The sequence below is a fragment of the Benincasa hispida genome, chromosome 9, assembly GCF_009727055.1.
Source record: "Benincasa hispida cultivar B227 chromosome 9, ASM972705v1, whole genome shotgun sequence".
In the NCBI taxonomy this organism is placed as follows: domain Eukaryota; kingdom Viridiplantae; phylum Streptophyta; class Magnoliopsida; order Cucurbitales; family Cucurbitaceae; genus Benincasa; species Benincasa hispida.
Window position 1 is genome coordinate 38,992,979 of NC_052357.1, and position 9,272 is coordinate 39,002,250.

General features: G+C 28.0%; 1 pseudogene; it reads right to left on the reverse strand.

The window, feature by feature from the left end:
- Positions 1 to 520: 520 nt before the first annotated feature.
- LOC120085349 lies at positions 521 to 2,177 on the reverse strand (annotated as a pseudogene).
- Positions 2,178 to 9,272: the final 7,095 nt, after the last annotated feature.

Genomic DNA, 9,272 nt, shown 5'->3' on the forward strand with positions numbered 1-9,272 from the left:
GATATAGCAATACGAAAGTTAAAATAAAATAAAATAAAATAAATATATTATGAATTTTAAAGAGCTTGCTTAATATAGAAATTAAAGAGATCAAACAAGAATTTTTCTCAACCTTAGCAAAATCAGCCTACAAATTTGAAATAAGCTTTGTAATGATCCTCACATGTAGAATTCACAATCATTACACTACTTCTTTACTAAAAATAGACCTATAAAGTGAATTCTTAGGTCAACAAAAGTATTTTAATTTAATTAATTTGTCAAAGATGGCCTAGTACAATGAAGGACAACTTGCCAAAAAGAATGTTGACCCAAGGCGTACAAAGAACTTTATTTTAGTTCTGTCTTAAGTTAATTATTTATCAAATTATTTACATAGAACTTCATCCCTTTGTGATGCATTGGTGGCCTGAAGGTTCATTTATGTTTAGTTTTGAACAATTAGTAAACATTGATAGTAATATTCAAGAAAGCTTTTGAATCTTTTGGAAAGAAAATGAAATATTCTCATTTCTTAATCTGTAAAATATGAATACACAATATGTGAAACTAAATTTAAAAAAACAGAACATGGATCACAAGACATAAATAATAATGGAAGGCCATGGTTTGAGCGAAATGACGATCATCGTTAGGCCATCTCTTTATTCTATGAGTATTTTCTTCTTTTACCTGCAAGAATAATTTGTAAGATTAAGTGAATATCAATACAACATTCACAATATTATTTTTCAAGAATAATGGAAACAAGACATGGTATCTTAATTGTAGTTCTAAGAGACATTTCTAACTATGAAAACTTTACCTTGAAGTAATAATATAATGCATAGTGATCTAGTAGTGGTAAGGAGGTGGTGGAGGTGAGGCGTAAATGTAGTCCTTTTTGGGTGGTGGAGGAGACTTGTATTCGTAGTCCTTCTTTGGAGGTGGAGGAGATTTGTACTCGTAATCCTTCTTGGGAGGTGGTGGAGACTTGTACTCATAGTCCTTTTTTGGTGGTGGTGGAGATTTGTACTCGTAGTCCTTCTTGGGAGGTGGAGGTGATTTGTACTCATAGTCCTTCTTGGGAGGTGGTGGAGACTTGTATTCATAGTCCTTCTTGGGTGGAGGTGGAGACTTGTACTCGTAATCCTTCTTGGGAGGTGGTGGAGACTTGTATTCGTAGTCCTTCTTGGGTGGAGGCGGAGGACTTGTATTCGTAGTTCCTCTTGGGTGGAGGTGGAGACTTGTATTTGTAATCCTTCTTGGGTGGTGGAGGAGACTTGTACTCGTAGTCCTTCTTGGGAGGTGGAGGAGACTTATATTCATAGTCCTTCTTGGGTGGAGGTGGAGACTTGTACTTGTAATCCTTCTTGGGAGGTGGTGGAGACTTGTATTCATAGTCCTTCTTAGGTGGAGGTGGAGACTTGTACTTGTAGTCCATCTTTGGTGGTGGGGGAGACTTGTACTCATAATCCTTCTTGGGAGGTGGTGGAGACTTGTATTCGTAGTCCTTCTTAGGTGGAGGCGGAGACTTGTATTCGTAGTCCTTCTTGGGTGGAGGTGGAGACTTGTATTCGTAATCCTTCTTAGGTGGTGGAGGAGACTTGTACTCGTAGTCCTTCTTTGGTGGTGGAGGAGATTTGTACTCATAGTCCTTCTTTGGTGGTGGAGGAGATTTGTACTCATAATCCTTCTTTGGTGGTGGAGGAGACTTGTACTCGTAGTCCTTCTTGGGTGGCGGTGGTGACTTGTAAACTGGTGGTGGAGGGGAGTGATAAAAAGGTGGAGAGTAATAAACTGGAGGTGGTGGTGATTTATACTCGTACTTCTTTGGTGGGGGAGGAGAATAGTAAACTGGAGGAGGTGGAGAGTGATAAACAGGTGGTGGAGGAGAATAGTAAACTGGAGGTGGTGGAGAGTGGTAAACAGGTGGTGGAGGAGAATAGTAAACAGGAGGAGGTGGTGATTTGTACTCATATTTCTCTTTTGGTGGTGGGGGAGAGTAATAGACAGGAGGAGGTGGTGATTTGTATACATAATAAGGAGGTGGAGGAGAAGAATAGACATAATCTGCTGCGAATACCGATGGCAAACTTAGAGTCGCCACCAAAATTGTGGCCACAAGATAGGCCATTGAAGACCTAGATTTCCCCATATTTCTTCCTCAATGGGATTTTTGTTCTGCCTTCAAAACAATGGCTCCCCTCCCTTTATATAGCTTTCATATTTGCTTCTTTAATGTACAAAATGATGGTCAAGAAATTAAAAATTATATTCATTTTTTACACCTAACCTTCGTGGAAAATAGCAATATGTTGACAAATGAGTATGGCATTTATACTATTCAAATTTGGATTGGATTATAAAATTATATAAATTTATAACTATCATTTTAGGTTTGAAAAGTTTCTCTTACATTATCTTTGAACTAGTTTTACATGGTATTATATTTTTTTTAAGAACAAATGTAAAAGATCAAAGTTTTTAACTTTTGTAAAATAATGGCAACTTTTCTATAAAGCTAGCTGTCTATCCCAACAAGAACCAAGTATGAATTATTCAAAATTTACAATATTGAAAGATTCAAAATGTCAATTTTTGGATAATTAATAACTTTGTAGAAATTTGAAGTGATAGACTTTTTGGCTTTATTTTCATATAGAGTTTCCAAACAAGACTAGTTATCCAAGATATAGCAATGGCTTATATTGTACATAAATGAAATTTTATACCAAAAGATTTATTCTATTGTTCTCTATAATATATATACTTATAAATATACATACACATGTCTTAACAAATATTTTAGAGACAAAAAGGTTGAAAACTTACTTTATGATGGAGATTTTGAAAGCCATGGGTTTCCTTTTATTATTGTTTTTGTTTGAGTTAAAATATTAATTTGGTCTTATACTTTGACATATATGTTCAATTTTATTCTCTACAGTTTCAATAAATCTTAGATTTAGTCTTCATTGTTAATTTATTGTTGATTTTTTTTTTAAAAAAAAATGTTATCTATTAACATTATTACTATAACTTTTGAAAATATATTCACATACCATATTTTCTTGCATCAAAATTATTGTTATTATTTAACCAATTTTAGTAAAATTAATTTTGAGGGACTAAATTGAAGATTTATGGAAACTGCAGGAACTAAAATTGAACAAATTTTAAAGTATAGGAACAAAAATGGTACTTTTTAATTTATTTTTTTTTACTTATTTTTGTTGTTGTTATTGATGTCATAAACATATTTGAAATAAATAAATAATTGTCAACTTGAGTATAACTCAATTACTTAAGACATTATATCATCAATCAAAAGGTTAGAGAATAAAAATGGACCTCACATCAAGTAAACCTAAAAATAAATAAATTGATCAATGTTATAACTTGTTTTATCAATTGCATATTTAGGGTTAAAATTAAACCAACTATTATTGATGTTCCTTAAGGTAGAAAATAAAATTTTAATATCTGGTGTGTGTGTTTTTCTATTTGCATTTATGTTTTTAACCTTCGAATTAAATTTAAAAAAAATAGTATTATTAAAAAAAATGAAGAATTATTTACTTAATCATGAGAAGCCTAAAATACTATGCATTGATATAACATTATTTTCAACAAGGACTAAATACTTTGAATGTTAGTTGGAAATATATTTGGACACTAAGCCCATGCTTTTTATGAGTTTAAGTTTGTTCATTTCCATATTAGAAAACTTGGGATCAATGCAACTTGTGTTTGGATTTAAACAAGATTAATAATAGATTATTAAAATAAGTTGGATTTTGTTTTTAATTTTATAATTTGTAGAAGAGTTAATAAAATTATATTAAGTGTTGTTACTTCTTATCAAAATTAAGTGTTAAGTTTTATTAGGTAACGAATTAGTTTTCATAATTTTCAAAGATACATGAATTCCAATAATTTTATCGATTTACACATGTAAGAAATTTTGTTAAATCTTAAGAATATTTCGTTTACAATAAATACTAAAGCATTACAAAATATAAATTATATGGATAAACGGTTATTTCATAAAGTTCAAGAAACCAAATATATGTATGTTATAGATTTGAAAGTACAACTACTAAATCGTTATTAACTAAAATTCATGATATAAATTATTACTTGTTGAAAGAATCGAGTTGTTTTAAAAAAAATTTTAACTTGTCTAAATGAATATATATCGCAGATTGTACACCCGTTTTCCAAGTACAAAATCGTAGTACTTTCTGGCACGTGATCTAAGATCTAACACGTGAGGGAGATGACTTGAATTTGAAAGAAACGTGTGAATATTGAACTCGTGTTTTACTTTTTCTTATGGTTGTTGTAATTTTAACTAACCTTATCATGGTTTTTGTTTTCTTTTTATTTGCTACTTTTTAGATAACATATACTATTTGTTGACCATTTTTTTTAATTTAAGTTAATTTTCTTTATTTTCTTATCATAATTTGTATCTCTTCTAAGTACCGAAGTTAAATTCTTAGTTAAATTTTAAAAATTAAAGAAATACTTTTTAAAAACTACTTTTTTAGGTCTCGTGGGATCATCATTTCATTTTTTGTTTTTGATTTTTAAAATTATGCCTATTTTCTTCTTTTTTTTATAATTATTTGTATCTTTCTTAAATACAATGATTGAATTCTTAGTCAAATTAAATAAAAAAATAAAAAGTTACTTTTGTAGTTTAAATTTTGACTTGGTTTTTTAAACCATTGGTAAAAAGAAAGTAACAAAAGAAGAAATTTGGAGTTAAAAGCAGTGCCTAAAAACTTAATTTTTAAAAACAAAAAACTAAAAAACAAATGGTTTCCAAATGAGGCCTTGGTTTTCAAAAATTGACTTGTTTTGTGAAAACATTAGTAGAAAATAGATAACTAAACAACAGACTTAGAGGTAGAATGAGTGTTTATAAACTTAATTTTCAAAAACTAAAAATCATGGTCCCGGTGGTAACCATTTGATTTTTGGTTTTTGGTTTTTGAAAATTATTTTTATTTGCTCTCAATTTCTTATCATGGTTCTCAATTTTATCCTAAGTACAAGAGTTCAATTCTTAATCAAATTTTTTTTTAAAAAAAAATATATATTAAAAACATTTTTTTTTTAATTTGCAAAAATTTACTTGATTTTTTAAAATATTAGTAGATAGGTATTTATAAAGTAAAGAAATGTGGAGGAAAACGGGTGTTTATAAACTCAATTTTTAAAAATTAAAAATTAAAAATTAAGAATAAAATTATTGCCAAACGGCCCTACATTTAAAATTTTCAAACACCAATTTAAAACATGCCTAACTATAAAAACCAAACTCTTAATTTAATGTTTTAAAAGCAATAGATCAATGGTTTATTATCAGCCATAAAATCATGACTGAAATAATAGTAAACAATTTGTTTTTTTTTTCAACAAATTGAAGTATATGATTTTGAATCTTCAACTTCAAAAAGACATGCAAATTACTAATAAATTATATTTATTTTGGTAGGTAAACAATTTGATTTTAGCCAAAGATACTCTTTTAGTTAAGTTTTAAATCTCGTTTTCCTTTGCTATTTAGATTTCAAAATGAGACTTTTAGTCCCTAAGTTTCGATTTTAATTTTAATTTAGTTCATTAATGTCTATTAATCAATAAAATTATAAGAAATTAAAATTTTAAAATTAGTTTTCATTATTTCTTTGTTTTTTTTTTTTTCGGATGAACAGTCATTATATCTTAGGAGGTGCATGAAAATAAGTAACAGAAAAATATATACCATAATTTGTGCTATCTAGCTGGAGTTGATTTATAGTCAATATTCCACTCTAATGTTAATGTTATTTGATTTTGTTCTATGTTTTTTCAATGATTCATTTATTATTACAATTGAAATTTCCATAGGGTCTGAAACAGATACCCTTTTGGAATAAAATAAATAAATAAATAGTTGATCTATGGATCTCTAGCTTTCATAAATATTTTCTATTTTAAATTAATTTATTTTGGACTAAAACCCATTTTGATTTATGAACTATGAAATTACCATCAGTTTGATCTTGAAATTTAAATATCGTTAAAAAAAAAACAACAAATCTAATTACAAAAACACTTCTCAAAATTAAACATTTGTACTTCTCACACTCGTTAATCACGTTCTCAAATGATAGAATACAAAGGAAAATTTAATTAAGTTGACATATCGAAATTTAAAGTGTTTTCAAAGGAGACATTTTGAAATCAAAGTCATATCCCTTTTACGCAATGCTTCAGCTAGAGTCCCTCACTTCCTTTAAATATCTTCGACGGGGGACGACTATTTTTCTAATAGTTTGTCAAAACTTAACAAATATTTCAAATTTCACCGCGTAATTTTGCACGCATTCTTCAATATATACAATATTTTATTTAAAAACACTAAAAAACTAGTTTATTTAATTTTCGTCACTATTTTTGGAGGTTTATTTTTAATTTATATACTTTCAATAAATCTAAAATTGGTTAAATAATAACAATAATTTCATGAAAAAAATACGTGAATATGTTTTTAAAATTAAATTTATCTTTAAAATGATAATAGATAATAAAAAAAATTTTATTAATTAATAATAAACTAGTAGTAAAAACTAAAATGACTTGTTTGAATTGACTTGAAAAAAAAATGTTTTTCAAAAATCTCGTTTTTATTTAACTTTTTTTTTCTTTCTATTCTACAATTTAAAGCTCGTTTTCCATTTTCAAGAAAGAAAATAGCCATGGCATTGCTAATATTTTACTTATTATTGAAAAATATATAAAAGCCACAAATAATCCTTTCTTATCTCTTACACTCAAATTTTGAAGAAAAAAGTTTTAAAGTTTACCGGAAAAGTAATTTCTTAAATAAAAATTCTGAAACTATATTGCATTGTTATCTTATTTTAAGGTTTATATGCATTTCATAATCATTTACACTTTTGTTTTTGCTATTAAAAAATCAAAACAGAAAAAGAAAATGATATATTTGAATATTTCTTAAAAATGGGATAGTAGATTAAAAAAAATCATTATTCAAACACCCATATTCTCAACCAATGGAAATTAGAAATGCTTAGGAGAAACATTACAATATCACCAAATAGTCTTAATCTTAATGAATTTTATTCCCTTTTTAAAAATTTAGCTGAAAGATGAAAAATCACACACAAACAAAAGTTTTTGTTTTTAATATGATAGAAACCGAAGATGAAAGGATTCAAACCACAAATTTCGATCGTTATTAACGTGTATAGTGTTAATTGAGTCAAACTCGTTTTGATAACACAAATTCTACTAAAGTTGGTGTAACTAAAAGCACTACTTTCTTGAAAATTCGCAACATAAGATGAAAATTTATTAAAAGAATCCTTTAAAAGTCGGTCTTAATAATTTAAAAGCTATTTAGAAATAAGCAAATTTTTATTTTGCCATTCTTGAAAACATGATTGAAAAGGATAGTTCTTTGAGATTATGACTTTTCACACGAAATATAATAGAATTTTTTTTTACGTGAAATTTAACCGAACATATAAATGATATTTAGTTTACCTAAAATTTGTAGAATTTTATTTTCTTTATGTGGTGACCATTACGTAGCTTTCATGGCTAAAATCACTTTTAGTTTTTTATATAATTAATAGTCTAGTCTCCGAACTTAAATTTGTAATGATTTAGTCTTTATATTTCAAATTTGGTAACAATTTAGTCCATGAACTCTACTATGTAACAAATTCGTCCATTTATTTTATTTTTTAAAACTATTTAATTCCTATGGTAAGAAATTAATGTTAAGAATAATGAGACTTTTTGAATAAATAAACCATTAAGCTAATTAGAGATTCAATATTTTCATAAAATACATAGTTTACATCATAAAATAATAAGAATTGTCATTTAATTTTTATTTTTTTAACATTAGGGACTAAATTATTATAAATTTAACAGTTCAAGGACTAAATTGTTACATACTAAAGTTCAAGAGCTTAAATTGTTACAAAATATGAAGTATACAAACTACATTTCAAGAATGAAATTGTTGTTTTTATAAAAGTTTAGGACTAAAAGTCTTTTTTAACCATTCTCTTTGATCTCTTAGAGTTCTTAATTGTTATTGTCATAGGTGATTTTGTACCTTATGAAAAAGACTAAAAGTCAGAAAAATAGCTTAGTCTTCCTTCAATTCAATGTTTATGTATAGTTATTTAACTTCAAAAAGATTTAATTATGCTCGTAATCTTTGGATTATATAATTTATTTAATAATTATTGTTATGGATGATTTTGGACTGAAGGGTATAATCAACATAGAATAAAAATAAAAGCAACAAAGTAGAGAAAATAATAAGGTTTAGGTCAAATATAGCACCCGGGCCTAGGGAAAGGGTTAGTTCGGGTCACAACCCAAATTCATGTGCTTGGCTTTGATCGGCCTTGGCTAAAGCTCGACCACAAATGCTCGGCCAAAGTTGAGGTCGACCTTAGCCAAACATAAAATCAAGCACGCCCTTCAACCATGTAGATTATATAATTATTATAAACCAAGATCACATTTGAATGAGAGAAATCCTAAAGATATGAAAGTATAGTTAAAAAACGCTTAAAAGAATTGAAAGTTATTACCTATACCAATAAGGTGCATCTACTTTTTCGGTGGCTCAATGATAGAAACTCCAAACTTAAGTGTGTTTAGCTTGGAGCAATTCTAGTTGGGTGACCTCTTGGAAATTTTCGTAGAATGCATGTGGGTGAGGACAAAATATGTTGAAAGGACCAGTGTTGTGGGAATAATTTTCACTTCTAGAAACATTCGATACAAGTAAGGATGACATAGCCGAGTCGCAGGGGATACAGAGGAATGTCGGGGCCATCAGATGTCGAATCTTACTTTCAAACTCTCTAGCTTCTACACTTTTTTACTTTTTAACTTAAGCATTGAAGTGTTGAAGGTTTTTTCTTTTACATGACACGTTCTTCTCCCCTTCAAACAAATTTATTATTGATGTCACATAAAGGTCATATTTGTTTCCTTATCGAGATTTTCGCATCAACAATTACTAATTCTAACACAACATTCTCCTTTCAAAATTTTGCTTGAATTACAAATTCTTTTTATCAAGTATGGGTGAAATTTTGTAGTTTTAACTTTTTAGACAAATATTTTTCCATAATCCTAAAATCAGATTGGGAAGAAAAGCTTTTATTTATTTATTTATTATTATTTTAATACTGTCAAACTTGGGCCAAACGATCGCGCTAATATTTTTCTTCTTTTTCCAA